A 17339-nucleotide genomic window follows, 5' to 3' on the forward strand; every position below is an offset into this window, starting at 1 on the left:
TATTAGACCTGCATTATCTTTTAGGGCAGCTTTCCATCCCTTTTCTTTTTTTTGGAACAGCATTTTTTTTATGTGTTCTATTTTTGAGAGGGAATCTTTTTTTAGGGAATGTCTCTCCTCATTAGCTGCGAATTTAGCTTGCCCCAATATACCTAACCCAGCTGGGTTTAAAGATTCTTTTGCTGGCAATTGGCTGAGAGGGTTAGACTTTATCTAGAAGACCAGAAAGGATATGCTTACTTTAAGATAAGGTTGTGGGCACTCTGGGAGATCCAGACAGGAGGGCATTTTAAATTTACAATAGGCGCCTGCTAGGATGTTTTAAGATGCTTTAAATTAAAGAATACGCACCTGCTAGGATGCTCAGTTAAGATATTTTAGATTTATGATAGGCATCTGCCAGGATGCTTGAGTTAAGACAGGGGCTTCTTATCTTTTAGGTGATGTTAATGCTATACCAGAATCAGGTCAGGAAGTAAACCACTGCTTCGTTTGGTTAACAAAAGCCGCTTTGTGGGAATTTACCGTTTGTCAGCCTAACCCTGCTGGCCTCCTTACCATTTGCCAGCCTAACCCAGCTGGCCTCCTTAGGAAGGAGTTTTTAGCAAAAAATTAGAGTTTAGTCCTCAGTTCCCCCTGTTGGCCAAAGATCATTCCATGGAATGCATGTGTAGGCCAACAACCAGCATGGTGTCCCACGGCGCTAGGAAGGCTCATTCCTAGAGTTGCCTATCTGGTCCCACGGTGCTGTAGAATAGGCGGTGTTATATCTTAGGGGAGGGACTTGACTCTACTTGATTTAGTAGCCAATTGTTAAAAGGGGCCAGATAGAGTCAGGCCTGGGTCTTAGTCTAAAAACACGTCTTGGACCAGATCTATTTTGCAAGCTATCATGATCTGGGCCTTTGATTGATTTTTTTTTTCCTTTTTCTGTATCTGGTATAGCATTTACAAGAAACATATAATAATAATATGGCAATGAGTGTCATAAAAGTACTAAACAGAAGGTGCCCAGGAAAGTCATAGGTAGAATGAGAAGGTAGCAAGCAGCCTAACCAGCCAAAAAATCCTCTGCATGCATCATCATATTTTTTAATCAGACTTACAATATGTTTACCCTCTTTATCAACAGTCAATTGAACTTTATGGTAAATTTTATTCGAGGATTGCAAAACTGATACCAATTCAGAGTCTAATAAATTTAAGTTTTCCTCTGGCCAATTAGTCTTCATAGGTATAACATCCTGAGGAGGGTATAAATTGAATTTGAGAAACATTTGATCTTTAATATTTAAATTATTATAGGACTTGTTTACAGTTAGCAAATTTATTTTTCTCACCACCTTTGTGTTACACCATATACTAGTATTTAGGAGGGAAAAGGAGGCTTTGTTACAAAAGAAATCATATAATTCTATAATGTCATTTTGTTTTTTCTCCCAGCAAAAACGGCCCTTTTTCATATACCAGATGTTATGTTCTATGGGGGTGGATACTAGGGGCCAAATCTGGGAGAAATCAGGGTTTTAAGTGTTTTGAGGGCATAGCCATTTTCCTTTTTTATTTTTACAATCTGAGAGGGAAATGGGATGCCAGGTGTTTTTATCAGCTAAAATAGCCCATCGACTTTTTATGGGAAGTATTTTGGTATTATTGACAATGGTTTTAATGCCAGCTAGTTGAACTACAGGATATTGTTGAGCCTCATTTAACTTTGGTGCCAGAATTTTTAAAATATAATGTTTAAGATTACATCTACCATCTAAAAATTTTTATAGATTTGGGGAACCATATATTTTCCATAGGTGCCTAGATTGAGCCTTAGCACTGAGTATTGTAGGCCATTGTTTTATAGCCCCTTTAGATTCTATTTGTAATAACATGGACATGAGTCCTTGTTGGGTCAGAGCACATGCTCGCTCCCACCTCTGGGTTTGGGCGTATGTCTTTAGGGTTTGTCTGGTCTCTTCTATCTACTTTATTAGACCTGCATTATCTTTTAGGGCAGCTTTCCATCCCTTTTCTTTTTTTTGGAACAGCATTTTTTTTATGTGTTCTATTTTTGAGAGGGAATCTTTTTTTAGGGAATGTCTCTCCTCATTAGCTGCGAATTTAGCTTGCCCCAATATACCTAACCCAGCTCCAATTTTTTCCGTGAGATCGCGTTTTAGTCTTTTGGATGGCCAATTTTGGTGTATCCACCAGGAATGCTGTTGCCATTGTATACTAATGCCCTCAGTGCAATTCGGATAAATGGAGTTAACCCAGAACCGCTGGGTATCCCAGACAATTGTCAGACGGGTGGAGGTTACTCCTAAGTATGCCTTTGTCTGAGTGTGCCATGAGGCTTCCCAGAGGCGCCCTTGTCTTAGGGTGGAATTTGTACTGTCAGGGACTTCTGTCCACCAACTGACTCCCATAAATAGTTTTTTATGGGCAGTGTCAGTGTGGTTGGTGCTGGACAAGGGCATCCAGCCACAAGCACAGGGCTGGTGGTTGTCTGGGCAGCTTATGCTGCGACAGTTTACACAGGAAGCTGCTAGGTTTCTCCCATCATACCCAGGCAGTTGTCTGAGTTTGTCATCACCCATGTCTATTGTGACGCAGTATTTTATCTGATTAGATCTCCTCAATAATCGTCCTGAGGCATTATTCGGTAAATATTCCTGCAGGGCATTATACTTGGTTAAGGCTTTATAATAGAGGTAACCTGCAAAGGGGGCCCCTCTAGGGAGATTTACAGTGGAACTGTTCCATTCAGTGGCCTTCATTTCATCCTGATCTATGTCATACCAAATGATATGATTTTTATCGGCAGGGAAGGTAGTGAGATTTGCAGGAAGCCAGGAAAAATCTTTAGGTTTAAAGAGAACAGGAGTGTGGGGTAGGCAGATAGGGGAAATTATGGGAAGGAGGATAATCAGGTGAAATATTTTTTTAATCTTAACAAGGAAATTTATAACCATATCCATTTAGAAAGTTATACCAAGGGAGATTTTACAAATCCCAAACAACCTCTTGGGGGTCTTGGTTAAGGCATTTAGGGTTTGCAGCAATATACTCTATAGCAAGTAAAGTAAGAATGAGAGTTATTTTAGGGTTCATGAGGACTGGCCTGGTCCAATGTCTTGGGAAGACTGTCCGCTTCAGTTGTTGCTTTGGACGTCGCTTTGGAGGCCGATTGAGACTCAGATGTTTTCTGAAGTCGTAGGCGGGTGTCAGAGATTAATTTAGAAGTCCAGGTGTGGTCGGGAGCGTGGTCAGGCACTCGTTTTAGATGTGAGACATGAATCCAAGAGGCGACCCCCTTTAATTTTGCAGCACAAGAGTTAGTTAAGAGTACCTGGTAAGGTCTTTTTTAGCGAGGTTGTAAGGAGTCTTTTAGTTGGTGCCTTTTCCAATAAACAAAGTCACCTGGCTGTAATCCATGATCCTTGGGGTCTTTGGCTCCCGTAAGCTCACTGTGGAAAGACTCTGTTATCATCTTTGCATTATTTGTTAGAGCTTTAAGTAGTCCCTGACAATAATGTAGTATTTCTCCTTTAAGTAAGGCTGGCTCATATAAGCCCTCGTCCAGCCTCATAGGTCTCCCTGTTATTATTTTATAAGGTGATAGACAGTGCTTCCCAAAGGGAGAGGATCTAAGGTTAAGCAAAACCAGTGGGAGGGCTTTTGGCCAGGGGAGGTTAAAGGCCTCAGTTAATTTAGCTAATTGAGTTTTTATTGTGCCATCTGTTTGTTTTACCAACCCAGACGACTGAGGATGATGGGCACAATGGAAATGTTGTATTATGGGCCAAATTTTGCAGATGGATTAGATAATTTGTCCAGTAAAGTGAGTTCCACGATCACTGTGTAACTCAGAAGGGATTTCCCAAACTGGAATGATTTTTTCCAGCAGTATTTTGCCTACTGTTAAGGCAGTAGCCCTCCGACAAGGAAATGCTTCTACCCAATGGGAGAACATGCAAACCAGGACCAATACATATTTGTAATTCTGGGATGGTGGCATCTGGATAAAATCCAGTTGCCAAACTTTAAATGGTCCTGCAGGCAAAGGAAAGTGGCCTTGGGAGCCATACAAAGGCTTGCCAGGGTTATGTTCTGGACATATAGTATAACGAAAATATACCTTTTGGGCTATTGTGGGGGATGGTTTTTAGAAATATTGTTTTTTTCATAATATCATTTTTTCAGGGGCCCAGTGAGTCATTTTATGAATGAATTGAAGGAGAGGAAATTGTGCACCTAAAGGAACTATAGGTTTTTTGTTGGGACCCAGCCACAACTCCCTATTTGGGTCAAATACACCTCCCTTTTGCTGCCAGATTTGGTTTTTTTTAGGGGTTGATGCCTGTTGGTACTGTAAAAGAATGTTAGTGAGAGTGTCGGTGGGTTGGAAAGGGCATTCTCGTACAAGACAGGTCATCTTTTCTAGGGCAGCATTCTTTGCTGCAGCATCAGCTAGATTGTTTCCCTTAGCTTTTTTAGTGTTATCTTTGGAATGCCCAGGAATTTTTATGATTGCCAGTTGTTTAGGCATTTGAATTGCTTTTAATAGCTCTGAGACTTGGTGCCCATTTCTTATAGGTTGTCCAGAGGAGGTAAGAAATCCTCTCTGTTTCCATAGCATGCCAAAATCATGGGCTATTTTAAAGGCATAGCGGCTATCAGTGTATATATTAGCTACCTTCCCTTCAGCCAAAATATAAGCTCTAGTTAATTCTATTAATTTAGCCATTTGGGCTGATTTTACTCCTTTGAGTTGGGCGCTTTTTATTATGTCTACCATGGAAGTGACAGCATATCCCGCCTGATAATGTCCCTGATGGTCCTTTAAATAAGAACCATCTGTAAACCAAATTAACTCAGCATTCTCCATAGGAGTTTCCTGCAAATCTGCTCTAGGAGAGAGTAAGATATCAGTTAGTAGACTGCAGTCATGTTTTTCCTCTTGCTCACCTGGAAGAGGGAGAAGAGTTGCAGGGTTAAGAATATTGCAGCGCTTCAAAGTGATGTTAGGGGCAGAAAGCAAAAGCACTTCATAGGAGGCAAGGCGACTTACAGAATAGTGTTGAGTGTGGTGAGAGTTTAGGAGAGAGTCCACAGAATGAGGGGCATAAATTATTAGTGGGGACCCCAGGACAAATTTCTCAATTTTTTTATATAAAATGGCTGCAGCTGATATGGCTCTCATATAAGGGGGGTGTCCTTTTGCTACTGGGTCTAACTGTTGGCTGAAATAACCAACTGGCCTGTGACTGTCGCCATGCTTTTGAGTTAATACTCCAAGTGCATTTCCATCTACTTCATGTACAAAAAGGAAAAAAGGAAGGCTATAGTTTGGGTGTCCTAAAGCAGGTGCCTGGGTAAGAGCCTGTTTTAAATCCTCTATATATTGCTTTTCACTTTCCCCCCAGCAAATTGGGTCTGGTTGGTGATGCTTTAGTTTCTTGTATAAGGGCTGGGCCATTAATGAGTAGTTTGGAATCCAACTTCTGCAGTAGCCTGTTAGCCCTAAGAACCCTCTTAATTGTTTTTTTGTTTTGGGCAAAGGAAAGGCCATGATGGCAGAGATTCTTTCTGGGTTTATAAGAAGTCCCTTTGGGGAAATTGTGTGCCCTAAGTATTTAACTTGGGGGAGCCTAAATTGTAATTTATCTCTGGACACTTTGTGTCCCTTCAAGGCAAGCTGTTGCAGTAGGTATATAGTGTCTTCTCTGCATTCACTCAGGGAGGGTGAACACAACAGCAAATTATCCACATACTGAATCAGAGTAGATTCATTTTGGAATACAATATCATCTAAATCTGCCTTTAATATTTGAGAAAAATATGTAGGACTTTCAGAGTAACCCTGGGGCAAGACTGTCCATGTACACTGGCGATTTTCCCAAGTGAAGGCAAAAAGATATTGACTGTCCTGATCTACAGGTGTACTAAAGAAAGCACTGCACAAGTCAACGACAGAGAAGTGGCTGGCAGTGATAGGAATATTGGACAGTAAGGTGTGGGGGTTAGGGACGACAGGATGCCTCGGAACCACTGTTTTATTTATGGCTCTTAGGTCCTGAACAAACCGCCAGCCTTTCCCATTTGGTTTTCTGACTGGGAGGATTGGTGTGTTACAATCCTGGTGCAGGGTATTATGAGTCCTTTATCTAAGTGGTCCTGAATGATTGGCTTGATTCCTAGTAAGGCTTCAGGCCTAAGGGGGTATTGTTTAATGTTTGGCAGGGGTTTAGACTCATCTATGGTGATCTCTATGGGAACTGCTGGCTTAATTTGTCCAATATCCGTGGAAGAGTTTGCCCATAGAGAATCTGGTATTTTGGATAAGAAAGGCTCTACGTCCCCCTGTTCAAAATCTCCATTAACCTCAGCAAGCACGATACTGCATGTAGGGTTTTGTAAGTCTTCTGTGTCTCCCAAATTGAGAATCATTTCTCCCTTCTGTGAAAATGAGATGTGGGCATTTTGGGTCTCTAAGGAAATCCCGTCCCAGCAGGTGTATAGGAGCACTATCTATTAAAAGGAAAACATGCTGTCCTATAAGCTCTCCCAATTGAAATTGGAGTGGATCAGATTTAAAGGCAACAATTGGGGAGTTTGAAACCCCTACCATTTGAATTTTTACTTTGAGGGAGAGGGTTTTTAATTAAGGTAGGGTTGAGGACTGACAGCGTGGCACCAGTGTGCACAAGGGCTCTGGTGTCTTTTTTATTTATGGATATTTCTATTTCCCCTAGAGTGTTTGTTAGAAGTAAGGGGAAAATCCTCTCTATTCCCTCGGAGCCTCCCTATTCTAGTTTTAAAGTTTTTTGGTGCCTCCCTCTAAGGCCTTTTGCTCCTTTTGTGCAAGCACCCATTTAAGTTTTTTACAATCTTTTTTAAGGTGTCCCTTTTTTTTGCAGTAATAATAAATCACTTTCTCGGTGGCCAGCTGTGATCTCTGTAGGGGACGGAACCCCTCCGACCTTTTGACTTGGTTACTAAGTTGCTTTAGCAACTCATAATCTTGGAGGCTGTTTTCTTTTGCTTCTTAACTATTGTTTATGACAACTGGTCGGCTAGGATGACCAGGCTGCTAGTGGGCAGAGAAGCCCAGGCCACATTATTTTTTTTTATCAGGGTCACTAATTTGTCGTCTAAGCCTTGTACAAATCCAGAATTTAGTAAAGTGTCACTTTTACCATGCTCAAAATTTTTAGGAGGTATCCCTGAATATTGTTTGAATGTTTTTTAAAACCTGTTATAAAAGTCAGGTATGGTTTTATTTGGGCTTATTTTACATTGTTGCACTTTTGCCCAATCTATAACTTTAGGGAAAATTTGTGGTAAGTTTTTATAGAGGTGGTCACAGAGCTCCCTGCATTTTTTTTATTTGCATCTATTTTATCAAAATCTTTTAAAGGTTGTTTTTAACCTGCTACCCTGAACCATTTTTTAGCTTTGTTTTTGGGGACTAGTAACTCAATTAGCTGATACAGGTCAGAGAAACCTGGATCATAGGTCTTAAGTGTTAATTGGAATTCTCTGGCAAACCTGAGGGGGTCTTGAGTTGGATCAGGGAACCCAGACACCAGAGCCTTTAACTCTGTCTTGGTCCAGGGTGTATATAATGTATTAGGGTCCCCTCTGCCAGTGGGTTTTATTTTAAAGGGAGCAACAACTATTTTATCTTCTTTTTTAGCTATTTTTGATCCTTTTACAGCTTGAGGCGAAGGAATAGGGGAAGGAAGGGGGAAAATGAAATCATCAGGATAAGGAAATTTAGAGAACAGAGGGTTAGGGGGAGCAGAAGGAGAGACAATTTTTGGAGCGTTCCTGATTTTAGAAGCGGCTTCTGCTAGTTTCTTTAATTCTGAGACAGTCTCAAGTATTTTTTTATTAACTTCCTGGAGGGAGGCAAGTTTATCATTCTCTCTTTTGGATGATTCCAAGTGCCAGCAATAGTATGATTTTTATTTATTTTTCTTAATTTGAGAACCTAGTTTTTTTTAGTTTAGTGCGCAAGAAAACCAATTTGGGAATATTGAAAGTTCCCCATTTTGGAAACCTCAGACCTAGGTCATCTTTAGTAAGATCTTTCCATTTATATAAATACTTGCAAGTAGAGGAGCCATAATTATTAAACATAAAACCAGCTGGGGTGCCTGAAGGAGGTCGTTCTTTTTGCCTTTTCTCATTTTTACATAATTTGTTTCCCATTTTTTTTTTTTTTTAAGAAGGAACCGAACTGTGGTCTAGGGTTTGGTGTAGTGAATCAGAGTGTGCTGCTTGTGGGTGGGGCTCCTCAGTGTTTCACCACTGAGTCGGTCCCACCCTCTTATGTGTCCCAGTTTCTCTCTTTGGGGGTCTAGTACCTCTGAGAGGGCTCAAAAACGCCGAGTGATCAGCTCTTATGCGCGTTTTCTGGACGAGCCTTTTTTTAAATTAATTTGTTGGGGGTTCCCTGTGGGGCTACTCGCGCCTCGGGGAATCGCCCCAGGCAACTCCCAATCAGGGCTCTGGTCACCCAGGGCTACCTTAGGTCTGGGAGGAGTAAGCTGCCCCTTATCTTTGGAGCTGAGAAACTCAGTCTCTCATTTATCTACGAATAGGACAGTTGGGTTCCTTACGCAAATATGCAGACAAGCCAATCGAAATTGGTCTTTGAGAGGAAAAAGGCAGCAGAGAAAGCCCGTAAGAGTGCACTTTTACATCAAATTAGGATCCCAAACAACAATTTTTAGGAAGAGAACAGACAGCTCAGAATAAACCGGGACCTTTGACCGAGAGTGGGAGGTCCGGATCTCAGGAGGACTTACCGGTTCCCGCCGGAGGAGTGGCTAGAAGTCAGAAGGGCTTCAATGGGCCTGTGCTGATACCTTAGCTCTGGATTCGGGCGACTCCTTCGGGGGTCCCGAGTCTTCTCTGAGATCCTGCCGACTACGCCAAAATTGTGGACGGAAAAAATCCAAGCCCTGAAATATTTGAAAGAAGTTTATTCTGAGCCAAATTTGAGGACCATGACCCGGAGCCACTCTCAAGAAGCCTTGAGCAAGTGGGCTCGCTGTAGCTGGGTTACAGTTCAGTTTTATATATTTTTAGAGGGACAAAGGTTATAGGCAACGTCACAAATCAATACATGAGAGGCATACATTGGTTTGGCCCAAAAAGGTGGGACATCTCGAAGCGGGGGCTTACAGGTTATAGGTGGGTTTAAAGATTCTTTGGCTGGCAATTGGCTGAGAGGGTTAGACTTTATCTAGAAGACCAGAAAGGATATGCTTACTTTAAGATAAAGTTGTGGGCACTCTGGGAGGTCCAGACAGGAGGACATTTTAAATTTACAATAGGCGCCTGCTAGGATGTTTTAAGATGCTTTAAATTAAAGAATACGCACCTGCTAGGGTGCTCAGTTAAGACATTTTAGATTTATGATAGGCAACTTCCAGGATGCTTGAGTTAAGACAGGGGCTTCTTATCTTTTAGGTGATGTTAATGCCATACCAGAATCAGGTCAAAAAGTAAGCCACTGCTTCGTTTGGTTAACAAAAGCCGTTTTGTGGGAATTTACCATTTGTCAGCCTAACCCTGCTGGCCTCCTTACCATTTGCCAGCCTAACCCAGCTGGCCTCCTTAGGAAGGAGTTTTTAGCAAAAAATTAGAGTTTAGTCCTCACACCCACCTTAACATTGGTACCCCCACAGTACGCTGGGGGAAAATGAGAAATAAATGAATCAGAAAACAGGGGGGAGGGGGGCACGGGCAGTACATGTCACCTCAATACTTGTACTCCCATAATCTGCTTGAAAAGAGAGAGAAAAGGAAATGCAACAATAGAGATAAGAGACACTTTTTAAGAAAATGAATCCGAAAAGAAATGTAAAATGGGGCCTGTCGAGCAGGTGTGGGTGTGACTCCGGATCCCCCAACATCCAGTGCCACCACCAAAGATTCCTACAGTGTAGCCCATAGAACCTCCAAAGCAACGGGACGCATTCTGGTCACATACTCGCTCAAAATGACATCCTGGGAATTCTTCTGCAACTCCCTCCCCTCTCAGAATCTCAAGGTTCTCAAGGTTTCCTCCAGCATGTGGGTCCCACAGACCAGAGCTTTGGTCTGACACCTGACAGTCCAGATGCCACGCATGCTGCCGCGTGGCGGCGGTGTCGCGACTTGGGACAAGAGGAGGCCCCACGGTGCGGGCTGGGGCGCCAGGCACCGCGGCGGGCGCTGAGGGTGGGGGTGACCCCCACCCCGGGCCGCCGCCGCGCTCCCAGAAAGGGGACAGAACAAGAGGCAAAAAAAAAAAAAAAAAGCCCAGGGCACCCGGTATTCCCAGGCGGTCTCCCATCCAAGTACTAACCAGGCCCGACGCTGCTTAGCTTCCGAGACCAGACGAGATCGGGCCCGTTCAGGGCGGCATGGCCAGAGACGGCGGAGGGCGCCCCTGCCTCGCTCAAGAAGCCGAGCCTCTCTGCGCTTCCCCCCGCCAGCACTGACCCACACTGGGCCGGGCCTGTGGAGTTCCCCGGCCTGGACTGGCGTGGGGGGCGGGGCGGGGCGGGGGGGGGCCGTCCACACACACGCAAAAACACACAATCACACACAGACACACACACACACACACACACACACACACACACGATGCGCCTCCACGGCTGGACCCGCCAAGGTGGAGACCTTCCAGGCCCCCTCCTCTCCTCACCTCGCCTCCTTCACCTACCCGCCCCCACCCCCAGAGCGCCGCCGCTGACTGCGCACGCGCGGGGAGCTCGACCTTTGCCCCCAGCCAGGGGCCGCCCTCCCGCACAAGCCCTGTCAGCTGCGCCCCCGCCCTGTGCCTGAGCTGCCGCCTATTCCCCAGGGCCAGGGCTGGGGCACAGCACATGGGGGAGGGGAGCGAGTGTAGGGGCGTCGCTCGGGATGTGTCCCATGGCTGGGGTGGCGTGGTTTGGGGGGCACTGAAGAAATCAGTCCCCTCCATCTCCTCCCTCTGGAAGGCACCCAAGCCCTTGGATAACTGCCGGCACCGGCACCGCTACCGTGGGGGCCGGGACCCTGCTCTGTGTCCTCCTGTGGCCCAGTCCAAGGGGCCTGGGCCTGGCCAGGGGTGGATTGGGCCCCAACCACCCCGGGGTGTGCACTTGCTAAAAGTCGGCAATTAGATATTGGATTCGAGCTTCATTGAGGTCATTTCACTAATGAATGCACCGAAAAGAGTTTCCTAATCCATCTGTGAGGGTGGCAACTGAAAGAGAATTTTAAAGCTGACAGAATAGGCGAGGGAAGGCATAGGAGATTTCCACACCCAGCAAGGAAGCCTTTCCCGAAATGGAAGAAAGAAACAAGCAAACAGAGACACCGGTAGCCCGCAAGGATCAGAGTCTGCCCCTGAGAGAAAGCACCCTGACCAGGTTCACCCGTGGGTGGGTGGCGAGCTAGCGGCATTCAGAAGAGCGAGGCCCGCAGTCTGTGCGGAAGACACCTGCGCTCGGGTGTGTGTGGCGGCACGATTCCCAAGCAGCTCCAGATGTTAATCCAAGGAGAAGCCAGGGAGTTCCCAATGCCCCAGCTGTCCTCAGCCCACGACTGGCTGCTGTGGGAATGCGAAGCCCGTCTCCTTGTCTCAGAGCGGGGTTCCCAGGAGGATCAGGCTGAAGCTGGGACTTGGCCTGAAAGTATCCGCTCGCATGGCCACCCCCTTCCCCTTCCTGCTCCTCTACTCCTGTTGCCCCTCCATCCAGGGGCCAGACCTTAAAGAGTCACCCGCAAGAGACTCCTGGTCCCAAAGGAGCCTTCTGGGGGACCCGTGCTGAAAGAGGTTGTGGGCATGGCCCACTGGGGCTCTGTCCGACCCAGGGCTGAGAGATGCAACCTCCCAGCTCTGGGTCCCTGCAGGGGAAGCGTTGGCAAGCACAGGGCCGGTCCTCCAAAGGCCCAGGTGCAGGGAGCCCAGGCCAAGCAGCCTGTGGAAGATGCCACATGCCGTGCCACCCCGGGAACAGGACTGTAAGCCCCGGCCCCTCCCTCCTCCTCCTCCTCCTCCTCCTCCTCCTCCTCCTCCTCCCCCCCACATGGTGCAGGGATCAGAGACACCTCCGACACTTGCTACCCAAAGTGCAAAGGGCATCCATTGCTCCTCCAAACCTCCTGCCCAGCAGACCGCGTTGTCCAGCCAGTCCCCGGGCCTCCTTGGGGTGCCCAGCACAAAAGTGCAGACACCCAACGGACCCTCAATCTCAGTTTTTGGGTGTTTTTGCCACTCTAAGGACCCGCAGGCCAGCTGGGCCTTCTGGCAGGACAGAGAGCCCCGGAATCCGACGTGGAGAGCTGGGTGTACGTCCCCACGAGGAGGCGGTCCCCACCTCCGCGGCTCTCCCCTTGCGGGGGGGAAAAGCAGCCACGGGGCCTCAGATAAGACACCAGGCTGGGCCCCTGCGGCACAGGGGGAGCACGTCCCCCGCAGGCCACTTAGCGAGGGCGGCAGGCGGACGGTTGGGTTGCGCGAGACACTGCGGCCGCCCTGCTACCGGGTTCCTGGGAGGGCGTCCTGGAACCAGCGTCCACACCAAGCCCTTGGAAGGCCCAGGCGACGGAGGAGCCCCGTCAGGCAGGGGCTGAGGACGGTGACGGCCCGGGCGTGGAGGAGCGTGTCAGGCGGGGCAGAGGACGGTGACAGGTACAGGCTGGGCGGGAAGGAGTCAGTCAGGCAGGGGCCGAGGAGGAGACGGGCTGGTTAAGGGTTAGGGTTAGAGTCAGGGCACAAGTCACAATCTCAAAGACCTGGAAGCGACCCGAGTGCCCATCGACCCACGAGTGCGTAAATAAAATGTGGCGCGTGGACACCACGGAGTGCTATTCGGCTGTGAGGAGCAGCGGTGAGAGGGCACCTCTCGTGGTTCTCTTGGCCAGAGCTGGACCCCGTTCCAGTAAGCCAAGTATCCCAAGAATGGACACACGAGCACCACGTGCTCGCGCTCACCAGCAAATGGGTACAAACCGATGGACACCTAAGTGGACACAGAGGAATCACCTTCATCGGGTGGGTGTCGGGCGGGTGGGGGGAGGGGATGGGCATACACATCCACTAGGAATGGGGTGGGTGCGCACCCACTGGGGGATGGGCGCACTTGAAACTCTGACCCGAGGGGGGAGGCTGGGAGAGGGCAACGCACCCGACCTTAACATTGGGACCCCCACAATACCCTGGAACAACATGAGAGGTAAATGAATAAGAACACAGGGGGGAGTGGGGCAAGGGCAACACATGTCACCTGAATACTTGTACTCCCATCATCTGCTTGAAAAGAGAGAGAAAAGAAAATGCAATCATAGAGATAAGAGACACTTTTTAAAAATAATGAATCCGAAGAGAAAAGTAAAAGGAGGCCTGTGGAGCAGGTCTGGGTGTGACTCCGGATCCCCCAACCTCCAGTGCCACCACCAGAGATTCCTACGTGTAGCCCATAGAACCCCAAAAGCAACGGGACGAGTTCTGGTCACATACTCCCTCAAAATGACATCCTGGCCTTCTTCTGGAACTCCCTCCCCTCTCAGACTCTCAAGGTTTCCTCCAGCGTGTCGGTTCCCACAGAGCAGACACTGTGTGAATCTGGCCATATCCACACACTCACGGGAGACAGGCAGGCAGGGCGCTGTGTGGAACTGGCTGTGTCCACACACCCACGGGAGACAGGCAGGCGGGACGCAGTTTGGAGCTTGCTGTGTCCACACACCCACCGGAGACGTGCAGTTAAGGCGCTGTGTGGACGTGGCTGTGTCCACTCACCCATGGGAGACAGGCAGGTAGGGCACTGCGTGGAACTGGCTGTGTCCACACACCCACGGGAGACGGTCAGGCAGGGTCCTGTGGGGATGTGGCTGTGTCCACAATCCCAAGGAAGACGGTCTGGCAGGGTGCTGTGTGGGTATGGTGTGTCCACACACTCACGGGACACAGGCCGGCTGGGCGCCGTGTGGACCTGGCTGTGTCCACACACCCATGGGAGATGGGAAGGCTGGGCGCTGTGTGGAACTGGCTGTGTCAACACACCCACGGGAGACTGGCAGGTAGGGCGCAGTGTGGAAATGACTGTGTTCACACACCCATGGGAGACGATCAGCCAGGGTGCTCTGTGGATCTGGGTGTGTCCACACACCCACGGGAGACAGGAAAGCTGGGCGCCGTGTGGATCTGGCTGTGTCCATAAATCCATGGGAGAAGGGCAGGCTAGGTGTTGTGTGGAACTGGTTGTGTCCACACACCCACCGGAGACGGGCAGGCAGGGCGCAGTGTGGAATTGGCTGTGTCCACACACCCACGGGTGACGGGCAGGGAGGGCGCATGTGGACCTTGCTGTGTCCACACACCCACTGCAGATGGCAGGTAGGGTGCTGTGTGTACTTGGCTGTGTCAACTCACCCATGGGAGACAGGCAGGTAGGGCACTGCGTGGAACTGGCTGTGTCCACACACCATCGGGAGACTTTCAGGCAGGGTCCTGTGTGGATTTGGCTGTGTCCACAAACCCAAGGAAGACGGGCAGGCTGGGCACAGTGTGGATGTGGCTGTGTCCACTCACCCACGGGAGATGGGCAGGCTGGGCGCTGTGTGGATCTGGCTGTGTCCACTCACCCAAAGGAGATGGGCAGGCTGGGCGCTGTGTGGATCTGGCTGTGTCCACTCACCCACAGGAGATGGGCAGGCGGGGGCAGTGTGGAACTGGCTGTGTCCAAACACCCACGGGAGACGGGCAGGCAGTGTGCAGTGTGGATCTGGCTGTGTCCACTCACCCATGGTTGACGGACAGGCAGGGCGCAGTGTGGATCTTGCCGTGTCCACACAACCACGGGAGACGGGCTGGCAGGGCGCTGTGTGGATCTGGCTGTGTCCAAACACCCATAAGAGACAGTCAGGCAGGGTGTTGTGTGGATTTTGCCGTGTCCAGATACCCACGAGAAACAGGCAGTAAGGGCGCTGTGTGGAACGGGCTGTGTCCACACACCCATGGGTGCCGTCAGGCAGTGCGCAGTGTGGAACTTGCTGTGTCCACACACCCAATGGAGATGGGCAGGAAGGGCGCTGTGTGGATGTGGTTGTATCCACTCACCCACGGGAGACAGGCAGGCAGGGCGCTGTGTGGATCTGTCTGTGTTCACACACACATGGGAGACGGTCAGGCAGGGTGCTGTGTGGATCTGGTGTGTCCACACACTCACAGGAACCAGGCAGGCTTGGGGTTGTGTGGATCTGCCTGTGTCCACACACCCATGGGAGACGGGAAGGCTGGGCGCTGTGTGGAACTCGCTGTGTCAACACACCCATGGGAGACTGGCAGGTAGGGCGCAGTGTGGATGTGGCTGTGTATACTAACCCACGGGAGACAGGCAGGCAGGGCGCAGTGGGGAAATGGCTGTGTCCACACACCCACGAGAGCCGGGCAGGAAGGGCTCTGTGTGGAACTGGCTGTATCCACTCACCCACGGGAGACATGCAGGCAGAGCGCGGTGTGGATGTGGATGTGTCCACTCACCCACGAGAGACGGGCAGGCAGGGCGCAGTGTGGATCTGGCTGTGTCCACTCACGCATGGGTGACGAGAAGGCAGAGCGCAGTGTGGAACTGGCTATGTCCACACACCTACAGGAGATGGTCAGGCAGGGGTCTGTATGGAACTGGCTGTGTCCACACAAACACGGGAGACGAGCAGGCAGGGTGTAGTGCGGATCTGGCTGTGTCCACTCACCCATGGGTGACGGGCAGGCTAGGCGCAGTGTGGAACTGGCTGTGTCCACTCACCCATGGGAGACGGGCATGCAGGGCTCAGTATGGATGTGGCTGTGGCCACTCACCAATGGGAGATGGGCAGGTAGGGCTCTGTGTGGAACTGGCTGTGTCCACTTACTCACGGGAAACGGGCAGGCAGGGTGCAGTGTGGATGTGGCTGTGTCCACAAACCCAAGGGAGATGGTCAGGCAGGGCGCATTGTGGATGTGGCTGTGTCCACTCATCCACGGGAGAAGGGCAGGCTGGGCGCCATATGGATCTGGCTGTGTCCACTCACCCATGGAAGATGGGCAGACAGGCCGCAGTGTGGATCTGGCTGTGTCCACTCACCCACGGTAGACGGGCAGGGAGGGCGCTGTGTGGATCTGGCTGTGTCCGCTCTCCCATGTGTGACGGGTAGGCAGGGCGAAGTGTGCAACTGGCTGTGTCCACACACCCACCGGAGACGGGCAGGCAGAGCGCAGTGTGGATGTGGCTGTGTGCACTCACCCATGGGAGACGGGCAGGTAGGGCGCAGTGTGGAACTGGCTGCGTCCACACACCCAAGGGTGACGGGCAGGCATGGCGCAGTGTGTATCTGGCTGTGTCCACTCACCCATATGAGACGGGCAGGCAGGGCGCAGTGTGGATCTTGCCGTGTCCACACCCCCAGGGGAGACGAGCAGGCTGGGCGCCGTGTGGATCTGGCTGTGTCCACACACCCATGGAAGACGGGCAGGCAGGGCGCAGTGTGGAATTGGCTGTGTCCACTCACCCACCGGAGATGGGCAGGCAGGGCTCTGTGTAGAACTGGATGTGTCCACACACAGACGGGAGACAGGCAGGCAAGGCACAGTGTGGATCGGGCTATGTACACTCACCCACGGGAGATGGGCAGGCTGGGCACTGTTTGGATCTGGCTGTGTCCACTAACCCACGGGAAACATGCAGGCAGGGCGCAGTGTGGAAATGGCTGTGTCTACACACCCATGGGAGACAGTCAGGCAGGGTGCTGTGTGGATGTGGCTGTGTCCACACACCCACGGGAGACAGGCAGGCTGGGCGCCGTGTGGATCTGGCTGTGTCCACTCACCCATGGGAGACAGGCAGGCAGGGCGCAGTGTGGAACTGGCTGTATCTACACACCCATGGGAGACAGTCAGGCAGGGTGCTGTGTGGATGTGGCTGTGTACACACACCCACGGGAGACAGGCAGGCTGGGCGCCGTGTGGATCTGGCTGTGTCCACACACTCACGGGAGACGGTCATTCAGGGCGCAGTGTGGATGTGGCTGTGTCCACTCACCAACGGGAGACGGGCAGGCAGGGCGCAGTGTGGAACTGGCTGTGTCCACTCTCCCACGGGAGACGGCAGGCAGGTCGCAGTGTGCATGTGGCTGTGTCCACTCACCCACGGGAGATGGGCAGGCAGGGCACTGTGTGGATGTGGCTGTGTCTACTCACCCAAGGGTGATGGGCAGGCAGGGCGCCGTGTGGATGTGGCTATGTCACTCACCCACGGGAGACGGGCAGGCAGGGAACAATGTGGATCTAGCTGTGTCCACTCAACCACGGGAGACGG

At 50.2% G+C, this 17339-nt stretch overlaps 2 long non-coding RNA genes and 1 pseudogene across 4 annotated transcripts; all 3 read right to left on the minus strand.

The window, feature by feature from the left end:
* Window positions 1-2920: 2920 nt before the first annotated feature.
* Window positions 2921-13913, minus strand: LOC142866718 (uncharacterized). 2 transcript variants are annotated; one of them, XR_012916546.1, is made up of 3 exons: window positions 13784-13913; window positions 8811-8966; window positions 2921-3461 (listed from the first exon to the last, which is right to left on the minus strand). It is a non-coding gene; the product is annotated as an uncharacterized LOC142866718 (long non-coding RNA). The 2 variants fall into 2 exon arrangements; XR_012916547.1 differs by lacking the exon at window positions 13784-13913 and adding an exon at window positions 10700-10729.
* Window positions 10309-10427, minus strand: LOC142866841 (uncharacterized; annotated as a pseudogene).
* Window positions 13914-14441: 528 nt separating the features above from the next.
* LOC142866719 (uncharacterized) lies at window positions 14442-15515 on the minus strand. 2 transcript variants are annotated; one of them, XR_012916549.1, is made up of 3 exons: window positions 15104-15515; window positions 14629-14878; window positions 14442-14494 (listed from the first exon to the last, which is right to left on the minus strand). It is a non-coding gene; the product is annotated as an uncharacterized LOC142866719 (long non-coding RNA). The 2 variants fall into 2 exon arrangements; XR_012916548.1 differs by having other exon boundaries at window positions 14443-14494; window positions 14576-14878.
* Window positions 15516-17339: the final 1824 nt, after the last annotated feature.

The sequence above is a fragment of the Microcebus murinus genome, unplaced genomic scaffold (assembly GCF_040939455.1).
Source record: "Microcebus murinus isolate Inina unplaced genomic scaffold, M.murinus_Inina_mat1.0 scaf007_hap2_Mmur4.0, whole genome shotgun sequence".
NCBI lineage: Eukaryota > Metazoa > Chordata > Mammalia > Primates > Cheirogaleidae > Microcebus > Microcebus murinus.